The 19,952-nt window shown below is 36.6% G+C and overlaps 2 long non-coding RNA genes and 3 pseudogenes across 2 annotated transcripts in view; 3 read left to right on the top strand and 2 right to left on the bottom strand.

Annotated features, from left to right (window-relative positions):
* LOC127901787 (probable glutathione S-transferase parC) overlaps positions 1-19,952 on the top strand; it is a 162,200-nt pseudogene that overhangs the window by 75,600 nt on the left and 66,648 nt on the right.
* Positions 2,315-2,960, bottom strand: LOC112498809 (uncharacterized). The gene is made up of 3 exons (XR_008054123.1): positions 2,749-2,960; positions 2,550-2,641; positions 2,315-2,370 (listed from the first exon to the last, which is right to left on the bottom strand). It is a non-coding gene; the product is annotated as an uncharacterized LOC112498809 (long non-coding RNA).
* Positions 5,191-6,651, top strand: LOC102617589 (probable glutathione S-transferase; annotated as a pseudogene).
* The window catches only part of LOC127898645 (uncharacterized), a 37,760-nt gene continuing 25,470 nt past the window's right edge, over positions 7,663-19,952 (bottom strand). Inside the window, exon 3 of the long non-coding RNA XR_008054122.1 lies at positions 7,663-7,935. This is a non-coding gene — a long non-coding RNA (uncharacterized LOC127898645). The remainder of the gene's footprint in view (positions 7,936-19,952) is intronic.
* Positions 15,954-19,400, top strand: LOC102615055 (probable LRR receptor-like serine/threonine-protein kinase At3g47570; annotated as a pseudogene).

Raw genomic sequence — 19,952 nt, 5'->3', positions numbered from 1 at the left:
AAACTAAGAAATAATAAGAACAAGGCCACATCCTTTATCGAAGTGCCAACGAACAAACCTTGATTGCAACACAATCTTTGGGAATTTCATCTTTTCTCCTATATAAATACCAACCTTGATACTCAAGGTTTAATCTCCATCAACCAACTAAAAGAAACAAGAACAAAGAAAGTGGATATGTCAAAGGGAGAGGTTGTTCTTTTGGACTGTTGGGTTAGCCCATTTTGCTTGAGAGCAAAGATTGCATTGGCTGAGAAAGGAGTTGGATATGAAGCCAGAGCTGAGAACTTGTTCGGGGGCAAGAGTGACCTGTTGCTCAAATCAAGCCCCATCTACAAGAAAGTCCCAGTTTTGCTGCACGATGGGGAACCATTGTGTTAATCCACTATTATAGTCAACTAAATTGACGAGACTTGGCCTTCGCCATCACTTCTCCCATCCTGTGCTTCTGAGAGAGCTAAGGCAAGGTTCTGGGCAGATTTTATTGACAAGAAGGTCAGTCTATAATTCTCAAGTGTAAATGTTTGTATCTTTCTAAATGCGAACTTAAAAGATGACACCACTTTTTTGGCAGGTATTCGATCCAGTCTGCAACATATGGAAAAGCAAGGGCGAGGTCCCAGGGATGGCGAACAATGAATTTATAGAGATTTTGAAGCAACTTGAGGGAGCTTTAGGGGAGAAGGATTTCTTTGGCGGGGACAGCTTTGGATTCGTTGATGTCATTGCCATTCCACTGACTTGATGGTTTTACGCGGTTGAGGAATTTGGGGGATTTAAGGTTGAGAATGAGTGCCCCAAATTCTCAGCATGGATGAACAAGTGCATGCAAAGAGAAACTGTTACAGGATCCTTCCAGACCCAGAAAAGGTCTACGAATTTGTTATCATGTTGAGGAACGTGTTTGGAATTGAATAGTGAAAGGCTTATGCTGCTGAAAAGCTTTTATTCTCATATGAAGATAACTTTCAGTTGCTTCTTTGTTTTACTGCTGTCAATGTAATACCAACTGTAAGTGTCTTAAATATCGAATTATAAGGTATTTTACTTGTTTAAGTACGTTCTTCAGGTGCATCTCAGCAGCAAAGAGTTCTTGACGGCTACCAGAAGAGGAAGAAATTTCCATGTAAACCTTACAAAGTTCCAAGGATGCATGTGAAAACCTTTCAAACCGATCTCTTTCTTTCCACAAATCAGATCCCTGACACAGACACAGAGAGAGAGAGAGAGAGGCTGAGTTGTCAACTTGTCATTCCTTTAGATAACAAATTTAGAAAACAAAAATGAAATCACAATGCTTTTTCTTTGCCTTCTTTTTAAAAGAGAGAGAGAGAGAGATTAACAAAATTTGATTAGCATTAACAAATTCCATCAACATCAAAGTAAAACATAATGCTAACTTATTATAAGATGATGGGATTTATGGAGAAACCTGATATGATCTGACTTGCTTTAAGAGGGCTTCAGAGCACATTGTAAGATCTCCTTTACTTTTAAGCCACCTTGCATATAATCCCCACATATCTGCACTACTCTCACTTCGAACTACCTATGCCATACAGAGAAACATGAAACATAAGCTTAAAAAAAAAAAAAAAAGAAAGGATGTTCTTCCCTCATGTGGCTTGATTTAATTTGCATATCACTTTGATTATTTTCACACAATTTAAGCCCAAAATTTAAGCATACCAATTCCTGCAAGCACTAAAATAGTAAACTGCTGCATAGATACGTCCAAATGATATGCAAAAATGACCAATTTTGTCTAGAAATTCAGATACTATGGCTAATATTTGCCCTATTCCTAATTATAACAGTACTATCTAGTTCTTAGCATTTGCAGCAACTAAATTCACTCATCAAGGGAATATGGAACCGTATAAAATTTATAGAGAACAACTGCAACAAGAAAGTCAAAACAAAGTAAACCAAATATGGGAAGCATACTCTTGCAGATAGAAGATGAACTTGATTGACACCATATTAAAGAATACAGAGCAAGAGGATGGAATGACATGATGACAAAGAAAAGAGCATACAAGCAAGCAATATTGTTCCAAGCTTCCCCATTGTCTGGATCAAGTTGAACAGCCCGAGTAAACCCATCCAGAGCCTTTTCAACATCCCGAGCCTGTATTTATATTTCAGCCGAGAGTTTCAGAAACTTGGGGCATAAGGATAAGAAATCTCTCCAAACTAAACACATACTAATACAAAATAAGATAGAGAGATAGACAGAGAGATTAGGATAATGGTTATCTATGACATCATACCAATTGCAGTATTAGACTATCCCACAACTCCAGATCCTCAAAATTTTTAATAGCCTCTCCAATCAAGCCACAGCTTACTAAAAGTTTAGCATATTCCCTAAAATCAAGAAAAATCGAAATAGACAGATTATAAAGAGAATAAACAGAGCAATTAAAATCTATCCAAATCAACATATGTCAAATAAGATATGAAACAATGACAGCATAATGATAGTTGGCAAAATGACAAGAAAATTAAATCACAATCATTCAAAGATGCAGAAGAAATAGTTTTACTTTCGCAGGGCAGGAATAGTTGGAACGCAAATCACGTAACAAAAGGGAATACTTTGAGTCACACCGGGAGAAGAATTACAAATGCCCTCAACCTGAAACAAAGCAAAATATGATAGTAAGCAACCATCAAAAATCTTGAACCAGAATACAGGATAGCACATGAAATCACTTGTGAAGTGAAAAGCAAAGATGCAAGTACCTAATCTCTCTAGACAATTAAATCAAACGATTAATGGCATATCTAGCGATATAAGGGAGAGAAACCGAGTCTTGATTAGCAGCTTAGAAAAAGCAAAAAAGCTTTTGGGTCCAATAAAGTACTAGCTGCAGAAGTTTGGAATCTTCTATCGATAAATAAGCAACTCTTGTCAATTTGAATGAAAATGGTTTAGGTAACAAAATATTTAAGAAGAAAAGGCTCACAGATCATACCAGTTTGTCCATCATCTCTAAAGCACGCCCTTTTGTGCGACTACGGGTGCACTCCCATCTAATACGTAAGAGATCACAGAAAAACTTTTGCTGAAAGATGGAAAAATCATGTGAGAATCAGAAGTACCACTTCAGAATATGAGATTTAAAATCAAGAAAAACTGATGCTGTATTGTATATATACTTACAATGAAGTATGACGACTGCTGTGAATCAGTTGCCTCTATGTATGGAGCCATATCCCATCCTGAATCAGAAAACAAACTATAAATCAGCAAATGACCAAATCAACAGATCCAAAAAGTAGCACACAGTCAGAGAGAAACTGATGCCTCCAAAAGCTTTTTCAAGGTCAAGTATTTACTTAGTTACAGACCAACATCAAGGGGCTAACATGGGATCCCTTCAAGGCCTACTGATTAGGTGAATATCTAATACATTCCCCAACTAGAGAAGTCATAAAGAGAAAAAAACAAAGCATTTTTGGTTTTCACATGTTCCATGTTTGGAACTGGGGTTGAGTTCAGGCAAAGCTGCTGCAACATCCATTCTCATTGCTTCTTTAAGTATCATTAGAGTAAGACTTTCGGGAACACAGTGTTCATTCTCAAATTACTTAAGGGACATGTTGACCTCATCAGCTAGCTTTTCAACCAGCTCAGCTTTGTGGAACAAAGCATTTGGTATCCAGACGTGGAACAAAGCATTCGGCATCCAGAAATAACACCCGTAAAAGGCATGTGAATATAATGAGGATATTAAGATGGATGTACAGGGATACAACTACAGAAATTGTGCTCAGTTATCATCTGTAATGCAATCTCTTATCATCAATCTACTAAAGGAATTATTACTGAGAATGATTTAAAAATTAAATAGCAATATGCTTAACGTCTTATGGCATTTAACAAGACGACTACGCACCACCCAACCATAAAACAACATACTTTGCATTTCATCTTGCCGTGAGCTCTTTTCTATTAGAAGGCACCTCGACAAGGTTCATCACTAAACCTTTTGATTAATTTTTTACTAATATTTATTATATTAATTGCAATTATTTAAAAATTTATAAATAAGAAACTCACCCAGTCACGTTACACTGAGTGAACCAAAAAAGGGCAGCAATTGAAAGACACATGAGCAGAATAACTCGACAAGCCTTATCCACGTCAATTTCGGAATCGTTCACTATAGACGCTTTGACAAGCTGGAGCAGCTCGGAGTAGACGCGGTCGGCACACTCGGCTGAGTCGTTGATGTCGACGAAATCGAGCGTGTCGAGAGCGTGTTTAGCCTCGTCGGAGGACAGAGCCTGGAGATAGTGGCCGGACTCGATGGAGTTGATGAGGCTGTTGATGTGCTCGTGGAGTGGAAGGATAGAGCATTGGCTTTCTTCGTTCAACGGTTGCGATTGAATGCGAAGATCGGACGGTGGGGGAGCGAGGGTGCAGCGCAAGAGCCGCAGCTCGTACCCGCGGAGGATTTCCAGTTGCTTTTCGGCCATCAAGGTGAAGTCCCTGGAAACGAACGAGAGGGGGGTTTTGGGTTTTAGCTTTTAGTTTTTAGTTGGTTAAAACAGCCTTTCGGTGATAAAGGTAACGAAAAATAACCCGCGTGATCCAGGTTTTGAATTAATATTTGCTTTTAAAGTCTTCACTCTGAATTATGTGACTGATAAATTATAAGGGAAAAAAGCATTTAATGTTGGTAGGCTGGGCATGCAGTGCCATCCTGGTCTTTCCCACTTTAGTTGAAAGTTTCAAACTGTTCCTACTTTTCAGGTGTTGGTTATTTTTTTGTAGTTAATGTTGTGATCATGGCACAATCTTTGGACCATGATTCTAGTGGGTTGTTATTTGACTTTGGTGTGTTGTTATTTAAGCTTTAAATTGTAATGTTTTTGGTTTTATGATAGTGTGAAGTTCTCTTTGCAAAATCACGTTGCTCTCATTTCCATTTGCTTTTACCTTAGCTATACTTTGTTTTATTTTCTTATTCGAGTAACAACAGCAATTATGTTCGAGAATCACTTATTTGATGATTTCAAGTGTAATGGGTATTAAAGAACATTTCAAATTAACTATGTTTAAAGAAAAAATAAAATAAACTGAAAATGACAACTCGAATAACACCGCAATAGAAGCATTATAACAAGCAATTAGATAAATTTACAATATATCCATTACAATAGATTTTTTTAAAACACATGAAGACAAACGAGTACGTAATTGGGATATCCCGCCAACGTGCACATACAAGTTACGTAAGAAGACGCAGGCTTTCATTGGCTGTCCTAATTAAGAAGACTCAGGGTTGTGCACCCACATCAAATAATATTGATATATCTGTAATATTTCAGGCTCAACAACTGAATAAATATTGTGTTAGGATTTACAACCCAAAATGTGTCTTCTTCATTAGGAAAGTTTATGAAACTCACTCACTAGTAATATGTGATCTTACACATGTTTGAGCTTTACCAACGATACTCTTAGCTTTTTGACTCTTCTAAATTCATAATAATAATCTAAAGAAAAATGTTTCCAAGTTTGATTCAAAGTTGAACCAATCTAGCTCTAGAACTGGGCTTAATTAGCCTATTTTGAGAAATATTAGGCAAAATCCTAGACACTATTTTACATTACTTATTTTCATTGGACAATACCGATTGTTGAGTGTAAATGCTTGCTTACGATTCGGCTTGTCCTTAGTAAACTCCGCATACACAAGACAAACTTGTTCTTGTGCATGTTGAAAGCCAAGTAAAACAGTTAGCTTCAAAAACTAAGAAATGATAAGAACAATGCCACATCCTTTAAGGAAGTGCCAACGAACAAACCTTGTTTGCGACACAAACTTTGGGAATTTCATCTTTTGTCCTTTATAAATGCCAACCTTGATACTCAAGGTTTAATTACTATCAACCAAGTAAAAGAAACAAGAACAAAGAAAGTGAATATGTCCAAGCCCATTTTGCTTGAGAGCAAAGATTGCATTGGCTGAGAAAGGAGTTGAATATGAAGCCAGAGCTGAGAACTTGTTTGGGGGCAAGAGTGACCTGCTGCTCAAATCAAACCCCATCTACAAGAAAGTCCCAGTTTTGCTACACGATGGGAAACCAATGTGTGAATCCACTATTATAGTTAACTACATTGACGAGACTTGGCCTTCGCCACCACTTCTCCCATCCTGTGCTTATGAGAGAGCTAAGGCAAGGTTCTGGGCAGATTTTATTGACAAGAAGGTCAGTCTATAATTCTCAATTGTAAATGTTTGTATCTTTCTAAATGCGAACTTAAAAGATGACACCACTTTTTTGGCAGGTATTCGATGCAGTATGCAACATATGGAAAAGCAAGGGCGAGGTCCCCGAGACGGCGAAGAATGAATTTATAGAGATTTTGAAGCAACTAGAGGGAGCTTTAGGGGAGAAGGATTTCTTTGGCGGGGATAGCTTTGGATTCGTTGATGTCATTGCCATTCCACTGACTTGTTGGTTTTACGCGGTTGAGGAATTTGGGGGATTTAAGGTTGAGAATGAGTGCCCCACATTCTCAGCATGGATGAACAAGTGCATGCAAAGAGAAACTGTTACAGGATCCTTCCAGACCCAGAAAAGGTCTACGAATTTGTTATCATGTTGAGGAACGTGTTTGGAATTGAATAGTGGAAGGCTTATGCTGCTGAAAAGCTTTCATTCTCATATGAAGATAACTTTCAGTTGCTTCTTTGTTTTACTGCTGTCAATGTAATACCAACTGTAAATGTCTTAAATATCGAATTATAAGGTATTTTAATTGTTTAAGTACGTTCTTCAGGTGCATCTCAGCAGCAAAGAGTTCTTGACGGCTACCAGAAGAGGAAGAAATTTCCATGTAAACCTTACAAAGTTCCAAGGATGCATATGAAAACCTTTCAAACCGATCTCTTTCTTTCCACAAATCAGATCCCTGACACAGACACAGAGAGAGAGAGAGAGAGAGAGAGGCTGAGTTGTCAACTTGTCATTCCTTTAGATAACAAATTTAGAAAACAAAAATGAACACCAACAAAATGTATCACAAGTCAGTAAACCACAATTCAACTCATCATTCTGGCTACATTATCACCAGAAGTTATAGGAAACAAACGGCAGTGAAGAGACCAAGATAAGGTCAAGTAACAGTTGTCTTTCAACCATGTTTTTTTTTTCCCCTTCTTTCTAAACAAATGGGTCAATAATCAAAAGATATCATATTATAATTACATGCATATATCCATTATAAGAAATCAGTGCAGAAAATCTTTATTGTTTAAATTGTGGCCACATATTCAAATGTCTAGCACCAAATATTCTCAAAAAGGATATGATTTTCAGAATTCACTTGATGGTATGTATTTCTCAACCATTTCACGGCACCTGGTGCATCAGAATCATCTAAAATGCAGGCAGGGAAGAGGATAACTGGAAAACAACCTCCTGATGCTTCCTTCACCCCCCACCCCCCCCCCCCCCCCCCGGGGCGCCCCTCCTTTTCTAGTTTAGAATGCAAATATTCTTCGGCAAAAACTTATTTTTTAGATAATACTGCTGAAGATAATATAGGACCAAGGTGCAGAACCGTCAGAAGGCTAACAATACATGTCAGAATATGAGTATAAAATCCACTGACTCAAATGCAAGACCAAAAGCAATCAGTAAGAACGCACAGTGACCTTTTAAGTCGGCTACAGCAAGTAAAAGATAAAATTAAAAGGTTTCATTTTCTTCTGACAATATCCTCACATCCAATGAACAATCATCCCTAGATTGCAATAAGTGACATCAACAATGGATTTAACTGAAATGAGAAGTAACTATAAAATGGATCATAGAAAAGGCTCATCAACAAACCATAATGTAGGGTCATTAGGCTTTTCAGACAGCCTTGCTTTTATTAGTTCAACAGCTGCTGCTTTCTTCCCCAATAGGCTGTTTTTTACATCATACACAAAACCAACTCCCATTAGCAACACGAAAGAGAGAGAGAGAGAGATAGACAGAGAGATTAGGATAATGGTTATCTATGACATCATACCAATTGCAGTATTAGACTATCCCACAACACCAGATCCTCAAAATTTTTAATAGCCTCTCCAATCAAGCCACAGCTTACTAAAAGTTTAGCATATTCCCTAAAATCAAGAAAAATCGAAATAGACAGATTATAAAGAGAATAAACAGAGCAATTAAAATCTATCCAAATCAACATATGTCAAATAAGATATGAAACAATGACAGCATAATGATAGTTGGCAAAATGACAAGAAAATTAAATCACAATCATTCAAAGATGCAGAAGAAATAGTTTTACTTTCGCAGGGCAGGAATAGTTGGAATGCAAATCACATAACAAAAGGGAATACTTTGAGTCACACCGGGAGAAGAGTTAGAAATGCCCTCAACCTGAAACAAAGCAAAATATGATAGTAAGCAACCATCAAAAATCTTGAACCAGAATACAGGATAGCACATGAAATCACTTGTGAAGTGAAAAGCAAAGATGCAAGTACCTAATCTCTCTAGACAATTAAATCAAACGATTAATGGCATATCTAGCGATATAAGGGAGAGAAACCTAGTCTTGATTAGCAGCTTAGAAAAAGAAAAAAAGCTTTTGGGTCCAATAAAGTACTAGCTGCAGAAGTTTGGAATCTTCTATCGATAAATAAGCAACTCTTGTCAATTTGAATGAGAATGGTTTAGGTAACAAAATATTTAAGAAGAAAAGGCTCACAGATCATACCAGTTTGTCCATCATCTCTAAAGCACGCCCTTTTGTGCGACTACGGGTGGACTCCCATCTAATACGTAAGAGATCACAGAAAAACTTTAGCTGAAAAATGGAAAAATCATGTGAGAATCAGAAGTACCACTTCAGAATATGAGATTTAAAATCAAGAAAAACTGATGCTGTATTGTATATATACTTACAATGAAGCATGATGACTGCTGTGAATCTATTGTCTCTATGTATGGAGCCATATCCCATCCTGAATCAGAAAACAAACTATAAATCAGCAAATGACCAAATCAACAGATCCAAAAAGTAGCACACAGTCAGAGAGAAACTGATGCCTCCAAAAGCTTTTTCAAGGTCAAGTATTTACTTAGTTACAGACCAACATCAAGGGGCTAACATGGGATCCCTTCAAGGCCTACTGATTAGGTGAATATCTAATACATTCCCAACCAAAGAAGTCATAAAGAGAGAGAAAAAAAAAAAAAAACAATGCATTTTCGGTTTTCACATGTTCCATTTTTGGAACTGGGGTTGAGTTCAGCAAAGCTGCTGCAACATCCATTCTCATTGCTTCTTTAAGTATCATTAGAGTAAGACTTTCGGGAACACAGTGTTCATCCTCAAATTACTTAAGGGACATGTTGACCTCATCAGCTAGCTTTTCAACCAGCTCAGCTTTGTGGAACAAAGCATTTGGTATCCAGACGTGGAACAAAGCATTTGGTATCCAGACGAGGAACAAAGCATTCTGCATCCAGAAATAACACCCGTAAAAGGCATGTGAATATAATGAGGATATTAAGATGGATGTACAGGGATACAACTACAGAAATTGTGCTCAGTTATCATCTGCAATGCAATCTCTTATCATCAATCTACTAAAGGAATTATTACTGAGAATGATTTAAAAATTAAACAGCAATATGCTTAACATCTTATGGCCTTCAACAAGAGGACTACACACCGCCCAACCATAAAACAACTTACTTTGCATTTCATCTTGCCGTGAGCTCTTTTCTATTAGAAGGCACCTCGACAAGGTTCATCACTAAACCTTTTGATTAATTTTTTACTAATATTTATTATATTAATTGCAATTATTTAAAAATTTATAAATAAGAAACTCACCCAGTCACGTTACACTAGGGATGGCAAAAATCCCCACGGGGACGGATACCCTCGGGGATTTTCCCCATTCGAGGAGGGTACGGGGATAATTTTATACCCAATTTTTTTTTCGGGGAGGGGACGGAGAAAATTTTTTACCCAACTTTTTATTCGGGGAGGGGACGGGGATGAGGTGGAATCCCCATCCCCTACCCATTTCCCCATTTTAATTTTTAATTTTATTTTTATTTTTAAAATTACTAATAAATAAATAACAAAATTATAAATATTGTTAAAAATAATAAATATCAAAATAGTTGTATGTTGGGAAAGTGGTCACCCTTTGCCGGGAATTAGTTGAAGAGTATTAATTGAAGTTTTCACCAACTGTTTATTGCTTTGATTATACTGGTAGTAGTTCTTCTACTAGATCTACAGGGGATTCTTATAAGAAAGTAACCAAATGGATGACAGATTTTGATGATTATGTAAACAATGGAGATTGTGCAGTTGTTGCAGATGAATTAGATTCATATTTGGATGAGAAAGTTATACCTCGGATGGAAGATTTTAATATTTTGAGTTGGTGGAAGACAAATGCTAATAGGTATCCTACATTAGCTCGAATTGCTAGAGATATTTTGGCAATTCCAATTACAACAGTTGCTTCTGAATCAGCTTTTAACACTAGTGGTAGAGTTGTGAGCCCATACCATAATAAACTTCATCCAAGCACATTGGAGGCTTTAATGTGCTGTCAAAGTTGGTTACGAGCTTACAATAGCGGTATGAGTTTATTTTAATATGATTAATTTAAAATCAAAAATAAAAAAATATATTAAACTATTAGTTATTCGGGGACCGGGGACCCTCGGGGATCCCTTGTTATTATTCGGGGAGGGGATGGAGATTCTCTCAAGCAATTCTAACGGAGACAGGGAGGGGATGGGGACATATGCAAAATATCGGGGATGGGTATGGGGAGATTGGTCCCCTCCCCTCCCCTCCCCATTGCCATCCCTACGTTACACTGAGTGAACCAAAAAAGGGCAGCAATTGAAAGACACATGAGCAGAATAACTCGACAAGCCTTATCCACGTCAATTTCGGAATCGTTCACTATAGACGCTTTGACAAGCTGGAGCAGCTCGGAGTAGACGCGGTCGGCACACTCGGCTGAGTCGTTGATGTCGACGAAATCGAGCGTGTCGAGAGCGTGTTTAGCCTCGTCGGAGGACAGAGCCTGGAGATAGTGGCCGGACTCGATGGAGTTGATGAGGCTGTTGATGTGCTCGTGGAGTGGAAGGATAGAGCATTGGCTTTCTTCGTTCAACGGTTGCGATTGAATGCGAAGATTGGACGGTGGGGGAGCTAGGGTGCAGCGCAAGAGCCGCAGCTCGTACCCGCGGAGGATTTCCAGTTGCTTTTCGGCCATCAAGGTAAAGTCCCTGGAAACGAACAAGAGGGGGGTTTTGGGTTTTAGCTTTTAGTTCTTAGTTGGTTAAAACAGCCTTTCGGCGATAAAGGTAATGAAAAATAACCCGCGCGCTCGAGATTTTGAAAACTAGTACTGAACAACCAAGAAACGCTAAACTACACGTCCTGCAATTTCTATGTCAATACACACACACACGTAAAGTCCTTCCAATTGTTCTCCACACCCTATTATTTAAGGAAAAAAATACTATGAATTTATTAAAATAAATATAAACCTTCATAACATATATCTTCTACTCTCCCTCTTATCTTCCACTAACAACTCTTGACTTTTCTATAACTCCTACTATCTCGCAAGGAATTATAATCCATAATATTTTCATTAATTTCATGTAATAATTATATAATTATGAAAGGAGAGTTCATCTCTTTGTTTGGTACACACTTGAAATGGATAAAATCTTTTTATAATATATACTCTCTCATTTTACTCTTTATCTTGTGTTATTTCTTTATTTTTCATCGCTGGCTAATAACTTTTCTAATAAAAAATTCTAACTCAAGTAGACCCTGATCTCAAGTGCTAATATCTTTTTGATTTGTATTAACAACTATTATTTAAAAAGATGGAAAAAAAATTACTAACTTTGATCAACAAAAAAAAAAAACTTATGTGGACAATTGACATTACAATTTAATTGTTATTAAAAAAATTAATTAATTAATCATATATCATTGGAATAAGATTTATGTGCGGCGGTGATATATATAATTCGTTTGTGGTGTCTGCACGCATATGATCGATTTTCTCTTGTATTTATACTATTTTGATTAATTTAATTTTAAGTAATTACTCATGAATGTGTGTTCTCATCTAAATAATCAGGATCAAAATTCAATTTCTGCTTAAATAAACATCAATTAAACACGTCAACGTACAGGTGACTCTCTAAAAAGAATCATTAGGATCATATTTGATTGTTTGTAACTCCGTCATCATTATGAGTTTATTGTTTAACTTGTACAATGGGGAGACTTTAAAAATTCTGGACATCGATGGGGCATCACTTCAAGTTCAAAAATTGAAGGAAGAGCTCGTCAACCGGTGGCGAAGGAGAGTGTCTAGAGATGGCAAAACCCCGGGCCGGGTCCAGGTATTGCCATGACCGGACCCTACCCGGATGCAATCAGTCCGGGTCCGGGTCCGGGTCCGGGCCGGGTTTTAATCCGGGTACCCGAATTTTATATTTTTTTAATATTTTATGTGTATATATTTTTTATTTTTTGGTAATTTTATAAGTTTTAAATTTATTTCAATAAAATTTGACATGAAAATATAAACTTTAAGTGTTTAAAACTTTATATATGTATAATAAATAAGTCAAATAAATATAAAATATTTAAAATAATATATATTTTATAATTTTTTAAATAAAATCCGGGTTCCGGGTTTATCAAGTGATGCCTAAAACCGACCCGGCTTTATACCCGGGTTAGGTAATACTCGGCCCGCAACGTCCGAGTACGGTCCGGGTCCGGACCGGGCATGTATTTTTACCACCTCTAAGAGTGTGGGCTAAGCTGGCTTTTAGCTCAACCGAATTTAGGGAAAAAGTTTTTACTTTTATTTGCAAAACTATCACTACTTCAATTTTACAAAATTGCCACTAATGTATATTACGAAATTGCTAGTGCTGTGACTCATTGAGGGATTTTACTAGGCCACAATTGCCATTGCAATTTACAAAATTGCCAACTTCAACTCCTGCATTCTTTTACTTTTTTAAGTCACTTCTTCCTTTTTGGGAGACTTTTAATGGAACAATTTGTAGTATTAACACTAATGTATTCAGTAAATATTTTATAATTACAATTGTAATTTTAAAGTTAAGTTTATTTTTTATTCGAAATCAACAACTAAGAAATTAAAGCTTCTCCATAAAATTTATGGAAAGTTCCAGAGGATGTGTCAACATAGAAAATTTGATTGCACAAAAAATTCTATTCATATCCGGATTGCATTTTCCAGCAAAAATTAACTTGATAACATGGAGAATTCAAAAGGCTTCGCCCATTAAACTATGAATGGAAATGAATATCGCTTCAAGCTAAGAAGTTGGAGAAACATTTATATGGATCTAGCACACTATCTCAACATGTTATTTTAGAAGGTTTGATGAGTTTTATAATGGGATTATATAAATGTTGGTTTAAAATCACCATATGAAATAACCCACCATAGTTTCCTAAACAATAAGTTCCTAATGCTAAATTGGTGGCCAAACCCACATAATTTTTTCTCCTAAAATTTCAACTTCAATAATTGGCTTAGGTGATGTTCTTAATCTTCATATTAATCAATACTTGATTAGCAAATCTTGTCGAAGCCTTATAATTTTTTTTCTAATTATTATTATTATTTTTTAATCCAATGGTAACTAAATTCCTTTCCCATCCATGTGAGTGAGTTTCAAATGCTAGTTTTCTTGTTTCCAACCCAAGAAATTTTACCAACAAAACTAGATATCACCCATAGCCTTATATTAATGCAAAACAAAATGAGTATTCAATAATATATCAAGTATTTTTCATATTTTGACCTATTTGCAAAGTTTTGAAGTTTGATCACTGAAAATTTACAAGTTTTTCAAAACATAACCAGCCTGATCGACCTGAATCCCGAATTTGTGGAAAAAGTTTTGATCAGTCTCAAAACGGACGCTTTCAAATTTGGGTGACTAAACAAATGTGGGGGCGTTAGATATATCTGAGAATAAATTGTCATTGTCTGGTGAAATTCCATGCAGTCTAGGTAGTCGCATTACGTTGAAACAACTCATCATTTTCTTCCAAGGGAAAATTCCTTCTATCAAATAAAACAGGACGAACATGATCCTGCTGCATGGCTGAAAAATTAGCAAAAATATTATCCACATAGGTTGGTGGATGCTTAATCCAAATTAGAGCTGTGGGTCCAAGATTATTAATATTGGTTTATTCATTTCTTGACTTTCTGCATTTCATCTTCTCATCTTCCCTTCACTCATCCAAGAATCTGAGCCTTTTGTAGTTTCATTTTACTTCTTATTATTCTAAGCTGGTTTTGATATTTAAAATTCCTCTAATTCGTGGCTTGAGCGTGCCCTGCCTCGATTGCTTTCGCAGATGCCTTGGTTGTTCTGTCCTCTTTCTGAGATTTTTATGAAATTTTTATCGCAAGATTATTTGAAGTACGGCCAAATTGCAGAATAGATGTGCCGAGAATTGTTGATTTCAAATTTCTTATCATCATCATTTATTTAATTTCAGTCAGTTAGATATCTACGCCGATTCGACTCTTGTAGGCTATTCAAAATGACAATGAGGTTAAAGCCGACAAAAAATAAATAAAATTAGTGTATGCATCTGATCGGGGTTACTGTGTTAGTAATTAAATATGTAAATCTGATCAAATTTAACGTCATTTTTATCAGTTTTTTTTTAACTAAATAAGCTAATAATTGAAGCGAAAAAAATTTCTAATTTTGGACCCGAAGGGCACGTTAATTGAAAGCTTTGTTGAATGATTCAGTGGTCCCCTCTGCCTCACAGATGGCCTATTTGCTTGATGCGGACAGAAAATTGATTGGCGAATGGCGATCTTATCCTTCATCTTTATTACATCGTCCAATCAAATTCCTGTAACTTACTTCGACAGTACTAGATTTGCAGGCTTGAGTAGTTCCGAAATTGTTTCTTTCGGGACCATTGATTTTAGCTGGGCTAGATGATCAATTAAAGAGATTTTATTGTGTATGGACAGTTTCATTTCCTTTAGTGGTATGCTTACCAATCAATAATCGGAATAAGATAGAATCAAAATAGAATTGAAAAAAAAGAATGAGAATTATTATAAATGATTTATTTTAACTATAATAATTTGTATTGTCGCTGATGTATCTAATTTTTGTTGGAATTGGAATAGATTATTACAATACCAAAATAGTCTTAGTTGATTATTGTCATCATTTATTATAATAATTACAATTTTTATTTAAAATAATTATTGTTATAATTATTTGGTAAAATTTTATTATTGTTATAATGATTAGTTAAAAAATAGATTTTAGGGTTCACCCAATCCTTGACTAAAATTTTATTATTATGACATAATTATTTGGTAATCATAATCCTGGTTTAAACTCTACTGGGTAAGAAAGTAACCACGCTGCCACTTCTTCGTTTGCATCGAATATTATCTTCGACAATCTGCCATAATCAGTGCTAACCGATTTTGACACATTTGCAGTAACGGAAGGGTTACAATTACATGAGATTGACACTGACACGAGGTAATTAGTCAAGTCTCCGTGGGAAAATTGTAATCACTCAAGACTTAAAAAAGACTTATGGAGGAAAGGAAATTCAAGAGCCAGGTGTATCTAGCAAGGAAATCATTTATTAAGTCTTTTTTTAGTGACGAACAATACAGACCATTCAATACACCTGGCTCTTGAATTTCCTTTCCTCCAATGATAATTAATATTGTTAGAAAAAAAAAAAGTATTAGTTTCACTGTCACGGTGCCAGCTGGTTCACATTTGAGCATTAACTGCAGAGTCCATAAATCATTGCAAAAAATATACAAACATAGTTTATCTTACCAACCTCCACAAAAGTTTTATCATTTTAATTTCCTCCAGCCGTTAAATGGGTTTTGTAAACATGACGAGTTCAATCATTGCAAGCAATTGTTTCTTTATTTTCTGTTGCTTCAGCTTCAGCTTGCAGTCAACCGATTATATGCACAAAAGCAATGAAACTGATCAACTTGCATTGCTTGAATTCAAGGCCAAAGTTACTCATGACCCTCTTGAGGTTTTGAGTTCATGGAACTATTCCAGGCACTTTTGTCAATGGAAAGGTGTCACTTGCAGTCCACGGCACCAAAGGGTGACTGCATTACTTCTTCCATCTTTACTCTTGCAGGGGTCTCTGTCGCCTCACATTGGTAATTTAAGTTTTCTCAGAGTGTTAGATCTCAAAAACAATAGCTTCCGCAACGAAATCCCTCAAGAGATTGGATATCTGTTCAGGTTACAATTTTTATGGCTGGACAACAATACATTCGGAGGTCAAATTCCTGACAACATATCGCATTGCGTTAACCTTGAATCCCTCAGGTTAGGCTTCAACGAGCTTGTGGGGAAAGTTCCGAGGAAACTGGGCTCCTTATCAAAGCTCCGGACTCTCGCAGTACACTACAACAATTTGTCAGGACAAATCCCATCTTCCTTCGGCAATTTATCATCACTCGAGGTCCTCTCAGCAAGTGCAAATCAATTTGTGGGACAAATTCCTAAAACCCTGAGTCAGCTTAAGAGGATGCGTTTTATAGGATTTGGAGTAAATAAGCTATCAGGTGAAATCCCTTTCTCAATCTACAACTTGTCTTCGCTTAATTATTTTGAATTCCCTGTTAACCAACTTCAAGGAAGCCTTCCATCAGACTTGGGCTTCACTCTTCCTAATCTTGAACGATTAAACCTTGGTGAAAATCAGTTTACTGGGCCTATTCCTGCTTCAATATCCAATGCCTCACATCTAATGAGACTTACAATCCCAATAAATGGATTCAGTGGAAAGGTGCCTAGTTTTGGAAATTTGCATAAACTCCAATGGGTTAGTATTTCTATGAATCACTTAGGAAACGGGGAAAAAGATGACTTGGAATTTGTCAATTCTTTGGTCAACGCTTCTAGACTAGAGCTACTGGGAATTAATATTAACAATTTTGGAGGAATGTTACCTGAAGCTGTGGGGAACTTGTCAACCCGACTTAGAATATTAAGAGTTGGAAACAATCAGTTGTTCGGAAATATCCCAAGTGGATTACGAAATCTTGTTAACTTGGAGCGTTTACTTCTAGAGGGCAACCAATTCACAGGCCGAATTCCGGGAAGTATAGGAGATCTTCATAAGCTGCAGAGGTTGGGGCTCCAGGGGAACAAGTTTTTGGGGGAAATTCCATCTTCTATAGGAAATCTGACATTGTTAATCACACTAAGTTTTGACAAAAACATGTTAGAGGGAAGCATTCCATCAAGTCTAGGGAAATGCCAAAACTTGATATTATTAGGTCTCTCTAATAACAACCTCACTGGTACCATACCCACTGAAGTGATTGGTCTCTCTTCCTTATCAATCTATCTTGATCTATCTCAAAACCAATTGAACGGTACTTTGCCCTCAAATTTTGGCATCTTGAAAAATCTGGGTGTTCTAGATGTATCTGAGAACAAATTGTCTGGTGAAATTCCAAACAGTCTAGGAAGTTGCGTTAGGTTGGAACAACTCGGCATGAATGGTAATTTCTTTCAAGGGAATATCCCTTCATCATTCAGTTCTTTGAGAGGCATTGAGAATCTTGATCTTTCCCGGAACAATTTGTCTGGCCGGATTCCAAAATATTTTGAAAACTTTCTCTTTTTGCAGAATTTAAATCTGTCTTTTAATCATTTTGAGGGTGAGGTACCAATAAAAGGAGTCTTCAGCAATTCAAGTGCTGTATCTCTTGATGGAAATGATAACCTCTGTGGTGGAATATCTGAGTTGCATTTATCTACTTGTTCCATCAAAGAATCAAAGCAATCACGTTCCCGTTCCCTGAAACTGATTATTCCTATAGTTACAGGAATTTTGTTAGTGACAGGGATGTCGTGTTTGATAATTACTTCTTGGCGGAGCAAATCAAAAAGGGAGTCGGCCACTCCTCCATCAGCATTATTGGCTTCGGTTTTACGAGTGTCCTATCAGAATCTGTTCAAAGCAACTGATGGGTTCTCTTTGGAAAACTTGATTGGTGCCGGTAGCTTTGGTTCGGTCTATAAAGGAATCCTCAATCACGACGATCATGAAACGCTGGTGGCAGTTAAGGTGCTTAATCTTCAACATCGAGGAGCTTCAAAGAGTTTCATGGCGGAGTGTCAAGCCTAGAGAAGTATTAGGCATCGGAATCTTGTCAAAATAATAACTTCCTGCGCAAGCGTTGACTTCCAAGGAAATGATTTCAAGGCTTTAGTTTATGAGTTCATGGTCAACGGGAGCCTGGAGGAATGGTTGCATCCAAAACCTGAGGCACCAAGGAACTCAAATCTCCTGCAAAGACTGAGTATTGCCGTTGATGTTGCTTCCGCATTGGATTATCTCCATCGTTATTGCGAGACTCCAATAATCCATTATGATCTCAAGCCAAGCAATGTTCTTCTGGATGGTGAATTGACTGCCCATGTAGGTGATTTTGGATTAGCGAAATTCCTTCCGGACGCCACCAATAACTTGTCATCTAATCAATCAAGCTCTACTGGAGTTAAAGGAACCGTTGGTTATGCTGCTCCAGGTAAATACTATAATTTAATTAACTTGTTTTTCAATCCTTAGAGATTTTACTAGTTGAACCAACAATTCTAATTTTCGAATTGCAGAGTACGGAATGGGAAGCGAAGTCTCAACAAGTGGAGATGTGTACAGTTTTGGCATACTTTTGCTGGAAATGTTTACAGGAAAGAGGCCGACGAATGAGATGTTTACAGGCAATCTAACCCTGCATAATTTTGTCGAGGAAGCTCTTCCTGAAAGGCTCGCTGAAATTGTTGATCCAGTGCTTCTTGTAGAAAGAGAAGAAGGGGAGACAAGCGAGACCAGTGCTCACAAACAATGGACCAGAAATTTTAGTGTTGAAGAGTGCTTGGTTTCAGTACTGGGAATCGGAGTCACTTGCTCTTCAGAGTTGCCGAGAGAACGAATGAGCATGGAAGAGGTTGCGGCTCAGCTGCTTTCCTTCAGAAACAAACTAGTCAAAAATGTGCGAGGCCAACCAGCAGCTAACGTGACTGCGTAAGTAATTGGTTACTCTTAAATGACAATAAAGACAACAATCTCTAGTTACTATCAACTCTTTATTGGCAGAAGCAAAAATGAACAGTTGCAATTGTTAGAAGATGTGTTTAGGACTGCTGATGTGGAATCATAAATGCTGCTTAGTTGAAAGTTTGATACTGTTCCTACTTTTCTGGTGTTGGTTATTTAAGCTTTAAATTGTAATGTTTTTGGTTTTATGATAGTGTGAAGTTCTCTTTGCAAAATCATGTTGCTCTCATTTCCATTTAGTTTTACCTTAGCTATACTTTGTTTTCTTTTCTTATTTGAGTAACAACAGCAATTATGTTCGAGAATCACTTATTTGATGATCTCAAGTGTAATGGATATTAAATAATATTTCAAATTAACTATGTTTAAAGAAAAAATAAAATAAAACTGAAAATGACAACTCAAATAACACTGCAACAAAAGCATTATAACAAGCAATTAGATAAATTTACAATATATCCATTACAATAGATTTTTTAAAACAGAGGAAGACAAACGAGTGCATAATTGGGATACTCCGCCATCGTGCACATACAAGTTATGTATCATCCCTTGCATCGCTAACAAGTGAATTTCATTGGATGTCCTAACTAAGAAGACGCAGGGTTGTGTGCCCACATCAAACAATATTGATATAATTGTAATATTCCAAGTTAAACAACTGAATAGATATTGTGTTAGAATTTACAACCCAAAACATGTGTTCTTAATTAGGAAAGTTTACGAAACTCACTGACTAGTGATATGTGATATT

This window comes from Citrus sinensis, chromosome 4 (assembly GCF_022201045.2).
Source record: "Citrus sinensis cultivar Valencia sweet orange chromosome 4, DVS_A1.0, whole genome shotgun sequence".
In the NCBI taxonomy this organism is placed as follows: Eukaryota; Viridiplantae; Streptophyta; class Magnoliopsida; order Sapindales; family Rutaceae; genus Citrus; species Citrus sinensis.
Note: the sequence above shows the minus strand (reverse complement) of the source record. Positions and strands in the feature narration are given on the sequence as shown.